General features: G+C 52.3%; 1 protein-coding gene across 1 annotated transcript in view; it reads left to right on the forward strand.

Annotated features, from left to right (window-relative positions):
- The first annotated feature begins 9,797 nt into the window (after positions 1 to 9,797).
- LOC144497667 (uncharacterized) overlaps positions 9,798 to 16,955 on the forward strand; it is a 129,009-nt gene continuing 121,851 nt past the window's right edge. Inside the window, 1 exon segment of the mRNA XM_078219109.1 lies at positions 9,798 to 9,840. The gene's annotated coding sequence lies outside the window, so the exon portion shown is untranslated.

Below are 16,955 nucleotides of genomic sequence, written 5' to 3' on the forward strand. Positions count from 1 at the left end.
CAGGACAGGTACAGCACGGGGTTAGATACAGAGTAAATCTCCCTCTACACTGTCCCCATCAAACACTCCCAGCACAGGTGCAGCATGGGGTTAGATACAGAGTAAAGCTCCCTCTACACTGTCCCCATCAAACACTCCCAGGACAGGTACAGCACGGGGTTAGATCCAGAGTAAAGCTCCCTCTACGCTGTCCCCATCAAACACTCCCAGGACAGGTACAGCACGGGGTTAGATACAGAGTAAAGCTCCCTCTACACTGTCCCCATCAAACACTGCCTCCCATCCATTGACTCTGTCTACACTTCCTGCTGCCTCGGTAAAGCAGCCAGAATAATCAAGGACCCCACGCACCCCGGACATTCTCTCTCCCACCTTCTTCTTTCGGGAAAAAGATACAAAAGTCTGAGGTCACGTCCAACCGACTCAAGAACAGTTTCTTCCCTGCTGCTGTCAGACTATTGAATGGACCTACCTCACATTAAACTGATCTTTCTCTACACCCTAGCTATGACTGTGACACTACATTCTGCACTCTCTCCTTTCCTTCTCTATGAACGGTATGTTTTATCTGTATAGTGCACAAGAAACAATACTTTTCACTGTATGTTAATACATGTGACAATAATAAATCAAACAGAGCATCACTCTGGGAGAGACGATTCCAGAGACTCTGAACCGTCTGAAACCCCTTTTCCTCTCAGTGCCGAATGGTCTCTGCCTTACTCTGAGTCTCTCCAGCCAGGTGAAATGGCCTGGCGTGGGTGAGGGCTTCCAGAGCCGATGAGCTGAAGCAGGAGAATGAGGTGGAAGCTGAGAAGTCTTGCTGATGGAGGGGGTTTGAGGTCGGAATCACCGAATCAGTGACTTGTTCATAGAATTATACAATCCGTCTGTGGCAGAAGGTCATTCGGCCCATCAAGTCTGCACCCACTTTGACTGATCCACTGACAGAGTATCTTATCCAGGCTCTCTCCCCATCCTACCCCCGTAACCCCACACATTTACAAGCCTGATCCATCTAACCTACGCATCCTGGGACACTATGGCTCAATTCAGCACGGCCAATTCACCTCACCTTCACATCTTTGGACTGTGGGAGGAAACCGGAGCACCCGGAGGAAATCCACGCAGACACAGGGAGAATGTGCAGACTTCACACAAACAGTGACCCGAGGCTGGAATCGAACCCAGGTCCCTGACGCTGTGAGACAGCAGTGCTAACCACTGTGCCGCCCCTGTTACAGTGCAGAAGGAGGCCGTTTGGCCCCACGTCTCTCTGCACTGCCTCACTGAACGAGCAATACCTCCAGTACTGTCCACTTGCCTTCTTCCGTTAACTCTGAACATTCTCACTTTCCAGATAATGGTCCAATTCTTCCATGGCTGGTCCTGCCTGGAACCCCCCCCCCCCCCCCCCCGCCCACCCACCAACTCTTCCCCTCAGGCAACGCGTTCCAGATCCTATCCGCTCGCCATGTGGAAAAGTTTCTCCGTCTGTCTCCATTGCCTCTTTTGCCAGTCCTGGTGGTGGGCGGGTTACGGAGATAGTGCCTGGATAAGATGCTCTGTTGGAGAGTTGGTACAGACACAATGGGCCCAATAGCCTCCTTCTGCACTGCAGGGAATCCATGGATGCCCTCTAAACCAAGTATATCCTTCCTTAGGTGTGGAGATCTAAACTGTCCTGTGGGTATGATTTCACCAAAGCCGTCTGTATTTTTCCTTATAGATTTATCCATGTTTGATGGGAGTGCCACTGGAATGAGTAACCTTTATCACCCATCCCAATTACCCCCCGAGCAGGTGGTGATAAGATGCCTGTAACTGACTGAGTGACTTGTTAGGTCGTTTCAGAGGGCAGTTAAGTGTCGTCGACTTGGGCACAATCAGCACGATGGCACTAAGAGTACTCAATCTTCCGAGCTTTATTACTTGTACATGAGGAGAACACACATACAGTGGGATACACTGCTCGGGGCTCTGTTGATTCATACAGATGGATTACAGTCAGAGTTCATTACAGCAAATGAGAAACGAGCAACTTACTCATCCTTAATTTACATACACAGTTCACCAATCATGGCTTAGCTTTTTGTCCTTTCTTATCCAATAGAAAACCGTCTCCTTCGAATCCATCGTTAATAGTGGAGAGGATGTTTCCACTAGTAGGAAAAACTAGAACCAGAGGGCACAACCTCAGGCTAAAGGGACGATCCTTTAAAACAGAGATGAGGAGGAATTTCTTCAGCCAGAGAGTGGTGAATCTGTGGAACTCTTTGCCGCAGAAGTCTGTGGAGACCAGGCCATTGAGTGTCTTTAAGACAGAGATAGATAGGTTCTTGATTAATAAGGGGATCAGGGGTTATGGGGAAAAGGTAGGAGAATGGGGATGAAAAAATATCAGCCATGATTGAATGGCAGAGCAGACTCGATGGGCCGAGTGGCCTAATTCTGCTCCTATGTCTTATGTCACCATATCTTGTTTTTGGTATGAGTTTTTGTACTTATCTTTGCTTCCTTTGGTCATGGCCACAGCAGGGAACATAGTGTTTAAGAAACTGACACAAGGTGAGATTAGTCACTTCTCTGAATAAGTATCCGCTGACCTCACCCAGGCCTTGTCTGCACGGAAGCACTTTCCATTCTTGCTGACAGAGCTGTCTGCCACAGTTGCTGCAACTTAATTTCCACATTGGTGTGGGTCTGGAGTCACAGGAAAGCCAGAATGATGTCCCACAACTGAGAGGATTGGTCTCCAACCAGCACAACCATCTTCCTTTGTACCAGGTCCAACTCCAACCAGCGGAGAGTTCTGCCCCACCCGATTCCATTGACTTTGTACGTACAATCCCTACAGTGCAGAAGGAGGCCATTCAGCCCATCGAATCTGCACGGACCACAATCCCACCCAGGCCCTATCCTCATGACCCTGCTTATTTACACAACTAACCCCCTGACACTAAGGGGCAATTTAGCATGGCCAATCAACGTAACCTACACATCTTGGGATTGTGGGAGCAACCGGAGGAAACCCACGCAGACACAGGGAGAACCTACAAACTCCACACAGACTGTGACCCAAGCTGGTAATCGAACCCGGGTCCCTGAAGCTGTGAGGCAGCAGTGCCAACCACTGTGCCATGGTGCCGCCCAATTTTACTCAAGATCCTTGATGCCACACCCGGTCAAATGCTGCCTCGATGTCGAGGGCACTCACTCCTGCCTCACTCTCAAATTTGTCCATGTTTGAATCGAGGCTGTAATGGGGTCAGGAGCTGAGTGACCTTGGTGAAACCCAAACTGAACACCAGTGAGCAGTGCTATGCTGAGTAAGTGCCACTCGATAGTGTTAGCAATGATTCCATTCCATCACTTTACTGATGATGGTGAGTGGACTGATTGGCCAGGTTGGATTTGTCCTGCTTTTTGTGTGCAGGACAATGTGGACAATTTTCCACATTGTTGGGTAGATGCCAGTGTTGTAACCGTACTGGAAGAGCTTGGCTAGCACAAGCCTTCAGTGCTATTGCCGGAATATTGTCAGGGCCTGTAGACTTTGCAGTATCTAATACCTCCAATTGTTTCTTGATATCATGTGGAGTGAATCGAATTGGCTGGAGACTGGTATCTGAGATGCTGGGGACCACTGGAGGAGGCCGAGATGGATCATCCACTCAGCACTTCTGGCTGAAGAATGTTGCGATTGCTTCAGCCTTATCCTTTGCACTGATGTGCTGGGCTCCTCCATCATTGAGGATGGGGATATTTCTGGAACCCCCTCCTCCTGTTAGTTATTTAGTTTTCCATCGCCATTCATGGCTGGATGTGGCAGAGCTTAGATCTGACCCATTGGTCATGGGATGGCTGCACGCTGCTTCCATTACTGAGTGCGCAAGTAGCCCTGTGTTGTAGCTTCACCAGACTGGCATGTTATTTTTAGGTGTGCCCTGGTCTTACTCCCGGCATGCCCTCCTACACGCTTCAATGAACCCGGGTCGATCCCCTGGCTTGGTGGTAATGTAGATTTAGGGATACGATGGGCTCAGAGGTTACAGATTGGGGTTGTGTAATGTTGATGGCCACAGCGCCTGGTGAATGAGCAGCTGGATCTATTCTGGTGGCTGCTTTCCATCCTGTGAGATGATGCGTTGCCCTGAGATGCTCGACCGGGTCTTGGGGCGGAATTTTCCCATCTCGCCTGCCAAGGGAATTGTAGCGGGCGGGACACAGAAAGGCCCGTTGACGTTGGGCAGGATTTTCCGGCATTGGGGCGAGCGCGGTCGGAAAATCCCGCTCTCTGCGTTAAGTATCTGTTCTGAATCCCTGCCCATTATTGCTGTGGGAGCACCTCACAACACAATGGAGGGCAATGAAGACTCGACAAGAAATGTGCCAGGTGGTGGTGGTGGGGGGTTGGGGGGGGGGGGGGGGGGGGGGGAGGTGGGAGATGGAGGGGGGTTCACTCCTATCAGTACAGACATGGACAGACAAACCTGCGACAAGTCGACTGGTGAGGACAAAGTCAAGTCGGTTATTCCCATGTGCTGGTCCCCTTCCAATCAATGAGACCGTAACTGAACCTGGGGAATGCTGGGAGATCGAACACGGATACAAGAGTTGGCAAAACATGTCGCAGTTATATAAATCCTTGGTTAGGCCGCATTTGGAATATTATGTGCAGTTCTGGGCGCCACACTACCAGGAGGACATGGAAGCTTTGGAGACAGTGCAAAGAAGGGTCACCAGGATGTTGCCTGGTCTCGAGGGTAATGGCTATGAGGAGAGGTTGAATAAAGCTCCTCTTTGATGCCAAAACATTGAATGTATTCACGAGGCGGCTGGATATGACATTTGGGGCGAATGGGATCAAAGGTTATGGGGAGAAAGCAGGATTAGGCTACGGAGTTGGACATTCAGCCATGATCGTAATGAATGGCGGAGCAGGCTCGAAGGACCAAATGGCCTCCTCCTGCTCCTGTCTTCTATGTTTCTAAACTAGGATTGCTTTCACTGGAAAGACAGGGGCAGAGGACAGATCTGATCAAGGTCTACAAAATTATGAGACAGGGTGGATAGTCAGAGGCCTTTTCCCAGGATGTAAGTGTCTATTACAAGTCGGGGGGCACTTCAAGGTGAGAGGGGAAAGTTTAAGGGAGATGTGCGTGGGGGGGGAGTATTTCAAGCAGTGAGTGGCGGGTGCCTGGTACGCGCTGCCAGAGGAGGTGGTGGAAGCACATTAGCAATACTTAAGAGGCATATGGATGGGTACATGAATAGGAAGGGAATAGAGGGATACGGACCGAGTAAGGGCAGGAGGTCTTTTTTTAGTTTAGTTAGAGCATCATGATGTGCAGCGGCTTGGGGAGGGCCGAAGGGCTTGTTCCTGTGCCGTACTTTTCTCTGTTCTTTGGGTGTCTTGACTATTCCTGCAGCGACTGTTGTTCGAACCCTCGGATGTGGGTGATCAGGCCCATGGGACCTTTTGGTCTTTAGTTCCATTGTTTTCTCCAGTACTCCTTGGTGCCTAATTAACTCCCTCACTCTCTTTGCAAACACTTGGTGCCCCAGAATTTGGCTCTCTCTCACTGTGAAGGAAGGTACAATAATTTGTTTAACATTCCCGTCACTTGCTTATTTTCCATGATCCTTTCTCCCGGCTCTGACTCTCTGAGGGACTTGTCCTCTCTTCGGCTAATCTCTTCCTCTTTCAACCCTGTCTGAGGATCGAATCATCTGTTTTTATGTTTGTTGCTAGTTTACTTTGGCGTTTCATTATCTCTCGTCTTATCCACTTCTCCATCACCTCCTGTTGATTTTTTTTTAAAAACCTTCGAAATCTTCAGGCTTGATGTACGTTTGTTGAAAACCATGAATTATTTCTTTAAATCTTTGCCAGTTTTCAACTGCCAGCCCGTCTTTGAACATAATTTCCAAATCCCACCTCACCCGACGTGGTTCTTGTCTCCAAATAATTGGCTTTGTTTAAACGCAAAACCCCAGAACAGAATTTTTTATTTTTATTTGATTTATTAGTGTCGTAAGTAGGTTTACATTAACACTGCAATGAAGTTACTGTGGAAATCCCCGAGTCGCCACACTCCTGTTCGGGTACACTGAGGGAGAATTTAGCACGGCCAATGCACCTAACCACCACGTCTTTCGGACTGTGGGAGGAAACTGGAGCACCCGGAGGAAACCCACGCAGACACGGGGAGAACGTGCAGACTCCGCACAGACAGTGACCCAAGCCGGGAATCGAATCCAGGTCCCTGGTGCTGTGAGGTAGCAGTGCCAACCACTGTGCCACCGTGCCCCCTCCGTGTACTAGTTAATGAGTTCGGGGCCGGAGATTTTGACGGGATTTCCCACCGGGAATCCGCTGCGGGAAACGCTTCTCCTTCCCACCCCTGCCACGGGGCTCAGTCCCAGACGGGAGGATTCCGGCAAAGGTTCGGATTTAACTGCGTCACTCTCAGACTCACAATGGAAGTTCCTCTGACGGTGATCACTCCTCACTCGATTATCCTTTACGATTGAACCCTCTCTCATAATGTTCTATAATGCTTCAAATACATTCCCTGAATGTGTCCCACATTAGGTTTACCTAATTGGTTTGCTGTGTTTACCCGTTGGGATTATTGCAATGCTCATCGTAAAGGCCCTCTGAATTTCCTGATTTATAATGTGTTCAACATATTGGGCCTGTAAACCTCTCCCATCAATACATTCTGCCATTTCCTTCGCACTTCCACCCGAACTGATTCTGCATGTGGACTTTCTGGGCGAAAATTCACTCTCACTACTGTCTGAGTTACTTTTTGTAATATTAGGGCTCTCCACATTCCTGAAAGACACCAACCTTCATCATTTTATCTGTCTTTTCAAAATGTCATGTGCCCTGGAATATTTAATCCTCATCCTTGGTCACCTTGTAACCGTCTCTCAGTGATACTATTACATCATACCCAGTTATCTCCATTTGTGTTATGAATTCATCCATCATTTATAGAATCATAGAATCCCTACAGTGCAGAAGGAGGCCATTCGGCCCATCGAGTCTGCACCGACCACAATCCCACCCAAGCCCTATTCCCATAACCCCAATGATTTACCCTGCTACTCTCCCTGACACTAAGGGGCAATTTAGCATGGCCAATCCATCTAACCTGCACATCATTGGACTGTGAGAGGAAACCAGAGCACCCAGGGCATCACGGTGACACAGTGGATAGCACTGCTGCATCACCACCAGGGACACGGGTTCGATTCCCGGCTTGGGTCGCTGTCTGTGCGGAGTCTGCACGCTCTCCCCGTTTCTGCATGGGTTTTTTCCAAGTTCTCCAGTTTCCTCCCACAGTCCAAAAGACGTGCTGGTTAGGTGCATTGACCTGAACAGGTGCCGGAGTATGGCAACTAGGGGATTTTCACAGTAACTTCATTGCAGTGTTAATGTAAACCTACCTGTGACACGAATAAATAAACTTTAAAAAATGGAGGAAACCCACGCAGACATGGGGAGAACCTGCAGAGTCCGCGCACACAGTGACACAAATCATCGTGATACAAATTCTACCTGTACTCAAATTCATCACCTTTAACTAACATTTTAGTGTTTTTTATGACCACAGTTGACCTCACTCTACACTGTCCCCATTAAACACTCTCAGGACAGGTACAGCACGGGGTTAGATACAGAGTAAAGCTCCCTCTACACTGTCCCCATTAAACACCCCCAGGACAGGTACAGCACGGGGTTAGATACAGAATAAAGCTCCCTCTACACTGTCCCCATTAAACACTCCCAGGACAGGTACAGCACGGGGTTAGATACAGAGTAAAACTCCCTCTACACTGTCCCCATTAAACACCCCCAGGACAGGTACAGCACGGGGTTAGATACAGAGTAAAGCTCCCTCTACACTGTCCCCATCAAACCCTCCCAGGACAGGTACAGCACGGGGTTACATACAGAGTAAAACTCCCTCTACACTGTCCCCATCAAACACTCCCAGGACAGGTACAGCACGGGGTTAGATACAGAGTAAAACTCCCTCTACACTGTCCCCATCAAACACTCCCAGGACAGGTACAGCACGGGGTTAGATACAGAGTAAAACTCCCTCTACACTGTCCCCATCAAACACTCCCAGGACAGGTACAGCACGGGGTTAGATACAGAGTAAAGCTCCCTCTACACTGTCCCCATCAAACACTCCCAGGACAGGTACAGCACGGGGTTAGATACAGAGTAAAACTCCCTCTACACTGTCCCCATTAAACACCCCCAGGACAGGTACAGCACGGGGTTAGATACAGAGTAAAGCTCCCTCTACACTGTCCCCATCAAACACTCCCAGGACAGGTACAGCACGGGGTTAGATACAGAGTAAAACTCCCTCTACACTGTCCCCATCAAACACTCCCAGGACAGGTACAGCACGGGGTTAGATACAGAGTAAAGCTCCCTCTACACTGTCCCCATCAAACACTCCCAGGACAGGTACAGCACGGGGTTAGATACAGAGTAAAGCTCCCTCCACACTGTCCCCATCAAACACTCCCAGGACAGGTACAGCATGGGGTTAGATACAGAGTAAAGCTCCCTCTACACTGTCCCCATTAAACCCTCCCAGGACAGGTACAGCACGGGGTTAGATACAGAGTAAAGCTCCCTCTACACTGTCCCCATTAAACCCTCCCAGGACAGGTACAGCACGGGGTTAGATACAGAGTAAAGCTCCCTCTACACTGTCCCCATCAAACATTCCCAGGACAGGTACAGCACGGGGTTAGATACAGAGTAAAGCTCCCTCTACACTGTCCCCATTAAACACTCCCAGGACAGGTACAGCACGGGGTTAGACACAGAGTAAAACTCCCTCTACACTGCCCCCATCAAACACTCCCAGGACAGGTACAGCACGGGGTTAGATACAGAGTAAAGCTCCCTCTACACTGTCCCCATCAAACACGCCCAGGACAGGTGCAGCACGGGGTTAGATACAGAGTAAAGCTCCCTCTACACTGTCCCCATCAAACACTCCCAGGACAGGTACAGCACGGGGTTAGATACAGAGTAAAGCTCCCTCTACACTGTCCCCATTAAACACTCCCAGGACAGGTACAGCACGGGGTTAGACACAGAGTAAAACTCCCTCTACACTGCCCCCATCAAACACTCCCAGGACAGGTACAGCACGGGGTTAGATACAGAGTAAAGCTCCCTCTACACTGTCCCCATCAAACACACCCAGGACAGGTACAGCACAGGGTTAGATACAGAGTAAAACTCCCTCTACACTGCCCCCATCAAACACTCCCAGGACAGGTAAAGCACGGGGTTAGATACAGAGCTGTGCATTCTGGTGGATTTGTTTTAATTCCCGCTGGACTGTGTAGAATTGAGCGGTGAGGAAATACTCCCAGGAGCGACACAATGCACAGAGTCGGACACAGCTCCTAATAGATTTACGGAGCGCAGCTGCTGCCTCTGTCTACTCGGGTCGGCAGGGGATAATGATGATGTTTCTGACGGTGTTGCAAGGTGTGACTGTGCTAATCTCAGAGCGGCGGGATGTGAGTGAACCGAGTGTGGATCCTGGGGTCAGTGCGGATTAACAGCTGCCTGTCTGTCAGTGGGATTGGCAAGGCTGAGCTCAGCTCCCACTCACTGTATCACACTGCCACCCTCGGGCACACATTGGAAAGTGCACCCAGCCTCGCCAAGGGGCCGAGCTGTGCTGTGCCAAACTCCTCTTGTCCCTGTGCCTGTCTGCACTTGCACTGGGTCGAGGGAGCAGTAACTCGTCATTAATCCTCGGCAGGGCAGCCATCATGCAGGTACAGCGAGCCATAGGGTCATAAAAAACAGATGCTGTGGCCCATCCAGTCCATACCACCCTCCCAGCTGCTCCCAATTGCCCGCATTTGATCTGTATTGTAGAACCACAGAATGTACAGCATGGAGACAGGCCCTTCGGCCCAAATTGCTCCAAGCCGACCAAAAAGCCCATCTACGCTGACCCCATTTGCCTGCATTTGGCCCATTTCCCTTTAAACCTTTCCTATCTGTCCAAATGCCTTTTAAATGTTGTCAATGTCCCCACCCTCAGCTACTTCCTCCGGCAACTCATATAGAATCATAGAATCCCTACAGTGCAGAAGGAGGCCATTCAGCCCATCGAGCCTGCACCGACAACAATCCCACTCAAGCCCCTATCCCCGTAACGCCACAATTTTTACCCTGCGAATCCCCCTGACACGAAAGAGCACTTTACTATTACCAATCCACCGGACCTTTGGACATCTTTGGACTGTGGGAAGAAACCGGAGCACCCGGAGGAAACCCACGCAGACACGGGGAGAACGTGCAAACTCCACGCAGACAGTGACCCGAGGCCGGAATCGAACCCGGGTCCCTGGCGCTGTGAGGCAGCAGTGCTAACCACTGTGCCACCGTGCCGCCCACAAAATCCCTCTAATCTTTTCCCATCCATGGACTTATCCAAAATAACAGTTTTGCAGTCATCACGAGACTTTGTCATTCCAGATTTTTATTGAATTCAAAGCGATTAGGAAAGCAAATGGAACCTTTCTTGCAAAGGAGGATGGAGTATGAAAGTCGGGAAGTTTTGCTACAGCTGCATTGTTGAGGCCTCGCCTGGAGCACTCTGTACAGTTTTGTTCTCCTTACTTTATTTGTTCATTTGTGGGACATGGACGTTGCTGGGTGGCCAGCATTTATTGTCCACCCCCAGTTCAGCACGGTGGCACGGTGGTTGGCACTGCTGCCTCACAGCGCCAGGGACCCAGGGTCAATCCTTGACTTGGGTCACTGTCTGTGTGGCGTCTGCATGTTCTCCCCGTGTCTGCGTGGGTTTCCTCTGGGTGCTCCGGTTTCCTCCCACACTCCAAAGATGTGCGGGTTAGGTTGATTGGTTATGCTAAATTGCCCCTTAAAGTCAGGGGGACTGGGAATGTAAATATGTGGGGTTATGGGGATAGGACCTGGTAGGATTGTGGTCAGTGCAGGCTCGATGGGCCAAATGGCCTCCTTCTGCACTGTCAATTCTATGACTCAAATTCACTTAAACAAAACCTTCGCTTTATTCAACACTTTGGTACCAAACTCCAAATTCACATCAGTTGCAACACTAACTCATTTCACTTCAACTCTCTAACTCTAAACTTTTTACTGAAAACAAATAGTATCCCGGTTTGAGCGAACTCCCGATGTACATCTTCCCTCGTGGTTCTTTGTCTTCTTTGGCGGGTCTCGGGTTGTGGCTGGAGACAAAGGCAGAAACTACACCTCTTTATCCCCAAACGTTCCCAACCTTCCAGAAAGTTCTCCAGCACTCAGCCAATGATATCGCCTGAAATCGATCACAATGTTCGATCACAGCCAATGGAGTTACACGTAAATGACGCCATAATGTTTATCCCAAACTGCACGTTAATCACAGCCTCAACCACACATGGATATGGCGGGAAACCTCGGTGCCACGGAGTTTAGCACAAACCGAACAACTACCCTTATTTGGTCAGCACAGGAAGTGTCAGGTCACAGCCCACAGGACAGGTCACGACTTGCAGCAGCTTCTAACTAGCATCTTCTGTTTAATTAGAACTTGACCAAAGTTCCCAGCATGCTTGACTCGCATTGTCACAATTGCTCTTACAGCTAATATTCCTGTTGTTATTCTTCATGCGACCACAGAGGATTATTTTTTTCACCCAGAGGGTGGTTGGAGTCTGGAACGAACTTCCTGAGAGGGTGTTGGAGGAAGGTTCCATCGTGATATTCGAAAGGCAATTGGATTGTTATTTGCAAAGGAAGAATGTGCAAGGTTATGGGGACAAGGCGGAGAGTGGGACTACAACAATTACAACATGCTACTGTGCAGAGGGACCTGGGGGTCCTTGTGCATGAATCGCAAAAACTCAGTTTGCAGCTGCAGCAGGTAATCAAGAAGGCAAATGGAATGTTGGCCTTTATCGCGAAGGGGATGGGGTATAAAAGCAGGGAGGTCTTGCTGCAATTGTACAAGGTACTGGTGAGGCCACAACTAGAGTACTGTGTACAATTTTGGTCCCCTTATTTGCGGAAGGATGTATTGGCCTTGGAGGGAGTGCAGAGAAGGTTCACCAGGTTGATACCGGAGATGAGGGGTGTAGCTTATGAGGAGAGATTGAGTAGATTGGGCCTGTACTCATTGGAATTTAGAAGGCTGAGGGGAGATCTTATAGAGATATATAAGATAATGAAGGGGCTCGACAGGGTAGAGGCAGAGAGATTCTTTCCACTTAGAAAGGAAACAAGAACTAGAGTTCACAGCCTCAAAATAAGGGGGAGTCAGTTTAGGACAGAGTTGAGGAGGAACTTCTTCTCTCAGAGGGTAGTGAATCTCTGGAATTCTCTGCCCATTGAAGCAGTGGAGGCTACCTCGTTAAATATGTTTAAGTCACAGATAGATAGATTTCTGATCAATAAGGGAATTAAGGGTTATGGGGAGCGGGCGGGTAAGTGGAACTAAACCCCTATCAGATCAGCCATGATCTGGCGGGGCAGACTCGAGGGGCTAGATGGCCTACTCCTGCTCCTATTTCTTATGTTCTTATGTTCTTATGACTAGGCAGAATGCTCTTCCAGTGAGCTGGTACAGACTCGATGGGCTGACTGGCCACTTCCTGTGCGGTAAAGATTCCCTCAGAGGGGGATGAACCTGTGGAATTCTCAACCAAAGAAAGCCATGAAGGCCAAGCCACTGAATATACTCTAGAAAGAGATCGAAAACGTTCAGAATTTAATGGCATTAAGGAGTATGGGCAGAAAGTGGGAATGTGGCAGAATCATGGAATCCCTACAGTGCAGAAGGAGGCCATTCGGTCCATCGAGTCTGCACTGAAAACTATCACCCAGGCCTTATCCCCATAGCCCCACGTATTTACCCTGCTAATCTTCCTGACACTAAGGAGCTATTCAGCACGGCCAATCCATCTAACCAGCACGTCTTTCTGTCTGTGTGAGGAAACCGGAGCACCCGGCGGAAACCCACGCAGACACGGGGAGAACGTGCAAACTCCACACAGACAGTGACCCAAGCCGGGAATCGAACCCGGGTCCCAGGCGCTGTGTGCCGCCCAGAATGGTGAAACAGTCTCGAAGGGCCGAATGGCCTCCTCCTGCTCCTGGTTTCTATGAGCCATCCGGCGTCAGGCAAAGACAAATCTTACTTCAGCACGGGCAAGTCAGTGAAAATTCAGCCCCAAGTCGCTGGAAGGGGACTTGAACCCACATCTGTGTGGGGGTGGGGGCTTTCCACTGGGGCACAGCTGCCAGCTGGGCGTCCTGCAGCCACTGTGAGAGGGCGCCCTGTGTCGGAGGGACAGGGATTAGCGGTCAGTGAAATGAGAGGCCCCTTGTCTGTCGAGGATGAGTAACTGTGGCGACACTGCCCCCCGCAGGGTAGACTGTGTCACTGCTGCTGTTCACCCTCCCTGGTCTCAGTCCCATCCCTGGTCTCAGTGCCCTCCCTGGTCTCAGTGCCCTCCCTGGTCTCAGTTCCCTCTCTGGTCTCAGTGCCCTCTCTGGTCTCAGTGCCCTCTCTGGTCTGAGTGCCCTCTCTGGTCTCAGTGCCCTCTCTGGTCTCAGTGCCCTCCCTGGTCTCAGTTCCCTCTCTGGTCTCAGTGCCCTCTCTGGTCTCAGTGCCCTCTCTGGTCTCAGTGCCCTCTCTGGTCTCAGTGCCCTCCCTGGTCTCAGTCCCCTCCCTGGTCTCAGTCCCCTCCCAGGTCTCAGTTCCCTCTCTGGTCTCAGTGCCCTCTCTGGTCTCAGTGCCCTCTCTGGTCTCAGTGCCCTCTCTGGTCTCAGTCCCCTCCCTGGTCTCAGTGCCCTCTCTGGTCTCAGTTCCCTCTCTGGTCTCAGTGCCCTCTCTGGTCTCAGTGCCCTCCCTGGTCTCAGTGCCCTCTCTGGTCTCAGTTCCCTCTCTGGTCTCAGTGCCCTCTCTGGTCTCAGTGCCCTCTCTGGTCTCAGTGCCCTCTCTGGTCTCAGTCCCCTCCCTGGTCTCAGTGCCCTCTCTGGTCTCAGTTCCCTCTCTGGTCTCAGTTCCCTCTCTGGTCTCAGTGCCCTCTCTGGTCTCAGTGCCCTCTCTGGTCTCAGTGCCCTCTCTGGTCTCAGTCCCCTCCCTGGTCTCAGTGCCCTCTCTGGTCTCAGTGCCCTCTCTGGTCTCAGTCCCCTCCCTGGTCTCAGTGCCCTCTCTGGTCTCAGTTCCCTCTCTGGTCTCAGTGCCCTCTCTGGTCTCAGTGCCCTCTCTGGTCTCAGTGCCCTCTCTGGTCTCAGTGCCCTCTCTGGTCTCAGTCCCCTCCCTGGTCTCAGTGCCCTCCCTGGTCTCAGTGCCCTCTCTGGTCTCAGTGCCCTCTCTGGTCTCAGTCCCCTCCCTGGTCTCAGTGCCCTCTCTGGTCTCAGTGCCCTCTCTGGTCTCAGTGCCCTCTCTGGTCTCAGTCCCCTCCCTGGTCTCAGTGCCCTCTCTGGTCTCAGTGCCCTCTCTGGTCTCAGTGCCCTCCCTGGTCTCAGTGCCCTCCCTGGTCTCAGTGCCCTCCCTGGTCTCAGTGCCCTCTCTGGTCTCAGTGCCCTCTCTGGTCTCAGTGCCCTCCCTGGTCTCAGTGCCCTCTCTGGTCTCAGTCCCCTCTCTGGTCTCAGTCCCCTCCCTGGTCTCAGTGCCCTCTCTGGTCTCAGTGCCCTCTCTGGTCTCAGTGCCCTCTCTGGTCTCAGTGCCCTCCCTGGTCTCAGTGCCCTCTCTGGTCTCAGTGCCCTCCCTGGTCTCAGTGCCCTCTCTGGTCTCAGTGCCCTCCCTGGTCTCAGTGCCCTCCCTGGTCTCAGTGCCCTCCCTGGTCTCAGTGCCCTCTCAGGTCTCAGTGCCCTCTCAGGTCTCAGTGCCCTCTCTGGTCTCAGTGCCCTCTCTGGTCTCAGTGCCCTCCCTGGTCTCAGTGCCCTCTCTGGTCTCAGTGCCCTCTCTGGTCTCAGTCCCCTCCCTGGTCTCAGTCCCCTCTCTGGTCTCAGTGCCCTCTCTGGTCTCAGTGCCCTCTCTGGTCTCAGTCCCCTCTCTGGTCTCAGTGCCCTCTCTGGTCTCAGTGCCCTCCCTGGTCTCAGTGCCCTCTCTGGTCTCAGTCCCCTCCCTGGTCTCAGTGCCCTCTCTGGTCTCAGTTCCCTCTCTGGTCTCAGTGCCCTCTCTGGTCTCAGTGCCCTCTCTGGTCTCAGTGCCCTCCCTGGTCTCAGTGCCCTCTCTGGTCTCAGTGCCCTCTCTGGTCTCAGTGCCCTCTCTGGTCTCAGTGCCCTCCCTGGTCTCAGTGCCCTCTCTGGTCTCAGTGCCCTCTCTGGTCTCAGTGCCCTCTCAGGTCTCAGTGCCCTCTCTGGTCTCAGTCCCCTCTCTGGTCTCAGTCCCCTCCCTGGTCTCAGTGCCCTCTCTGGTCTCAGTGCCCTCTCTGGTCTCAGTGCCCTCTCTGGTCTCAGTGCCCTCCCTGGTCTCAGTGCCCTCTCTGGTCTCAGTGCCCTCCCTGGTCTCAGTGCCCTCTCTGGTCTCAGTGCCCTCCCTGGTCTCAGTGCCCTCCCTGGTCTCAGTGCCCTCCCTGGTCTCAGTGCCCTCTCAGGTCTCAGTGCCCTCTCAGGTCTCAGTGCCCTCTCTGGTCTCAGTGCCCTCCCTGGTCTCAGTGCCCTCTCTGGTCTCAGTGCCCTCCCTGGTCTCAGTGCCCTCCCTGGTCTCAGTGCCCTCCCTGGTCTCAGTGCCCTCTCAGGTCTCAGTGCCCTCTCTGGTCTCAGTGCCCTCCCTGGTCTCAGTGCCCTCCCTGGTCTCAGTGCCCTCTCAGGTCTCAGTGCCCTCTCTGGTCTCAGTGCCCTCTCTGGTCTGAGTGCCCTCTCTGGTCTCAGTGCCCTCTCTGGTCTCAGTGCCCTCCCTGGTCTCAGTTCCCTCTCTGGTCTCAGTGCCCTCTCTGGTCTCAGTGCCCTCTCTGGTCTCAGTGCCCTCTCTGGTCTCAGTGCCCTCCCTGGTCTCAGTCCCCTCCCTGGTCTCAGTCCCCTCCCAGGTCTCAGTTCCCTCTCTGGTCTCAGTGCCCTCTCTGGTCTCAGTGCCCTCTCTGGTCTCAGTGCCCTCTCTGGTCTCAGTCCCCTCCCTGGTCTCAGTGCCCTCTCTGGTCTCAGTTCCCTCTCTGGTCTCAGTGCCCTCTCTGGTCTCAGTGCCCTCCCTGGTCTCAGTGCCCTCTCTGGTCTCAGTTCCCTCTCTGGTCTCAGTGCCCTCTCTGGTCTCAGTGCCCTCTCTGGTCTCAGTGCCCTCTCTGGTCTCAGTCCCCTCCCTGGTCTCAGTGCCCTCTCTGGTCTCAGTTCCCTCTCTGGTCTCAGTTCCCTCTCTGGTCTCAGTGCCCTCTCTGGTCTCAGTGCCCTCTCTGGTCTCAGTGCCCTCTCTGGTCTCAGTCCCCTCCCTGGTCTCAGTGCCCTCTCTGGTCTCAGTGCCCTCTCTGGTCTCAGTCCCCTCCCTGGTCTCAGTGCCCTCTCTGGTCTCAGTTCCCTCTCTGGTCTCAGTGCCCTCTCTGGTCTCAGTGCCCTCTCTGGTCTCAGTGCCCTCTCAGGTCTCAGTGCCCTCTCTGGTCTCAGTCCCCTCCCTGGTCTCAGTGCCCTCCCTGGTCTCAGTGCCCTCTCTGGTCTCAGTGCCCTCTCTGGTCTCAGTCCCCTCCCTGGTCTCAGTGCCCTCTCTGGTCTCAGTGCCCTCTCTGGTCTCAGTGCCCTCTCTGGTCTCAGTCCCCTCCCTGGTCTCAGTGCCCTCTCTGGTCTCAGTGCCCTCTCTGGTCTCAGTGCCCTCCCTGGTCTCAGTGCCCTCCCTGGTCTCAGTGCCCTCCCTGGTCTCAGTGCCCTCTCTGGTCTCAGTGCCCTCTCTGGTCTCAGTGCCCTCCCTGGTCTCAGTGCCCTC

This window comes from Mustelus asterias, chromosome 8 (assembly GCF_964213995.1).
Source record: "Mustelus asterias chromosome 8, sMusAst1.hap1.1, whole genome shotgun sequence".
Classification (NCBI taxonomy): Eukaryota; Metazoa; Chordata; class Chondrichthyes; order Carcharhiniformes; family Triakidae; genus Mustelus; species Mustelus asterias.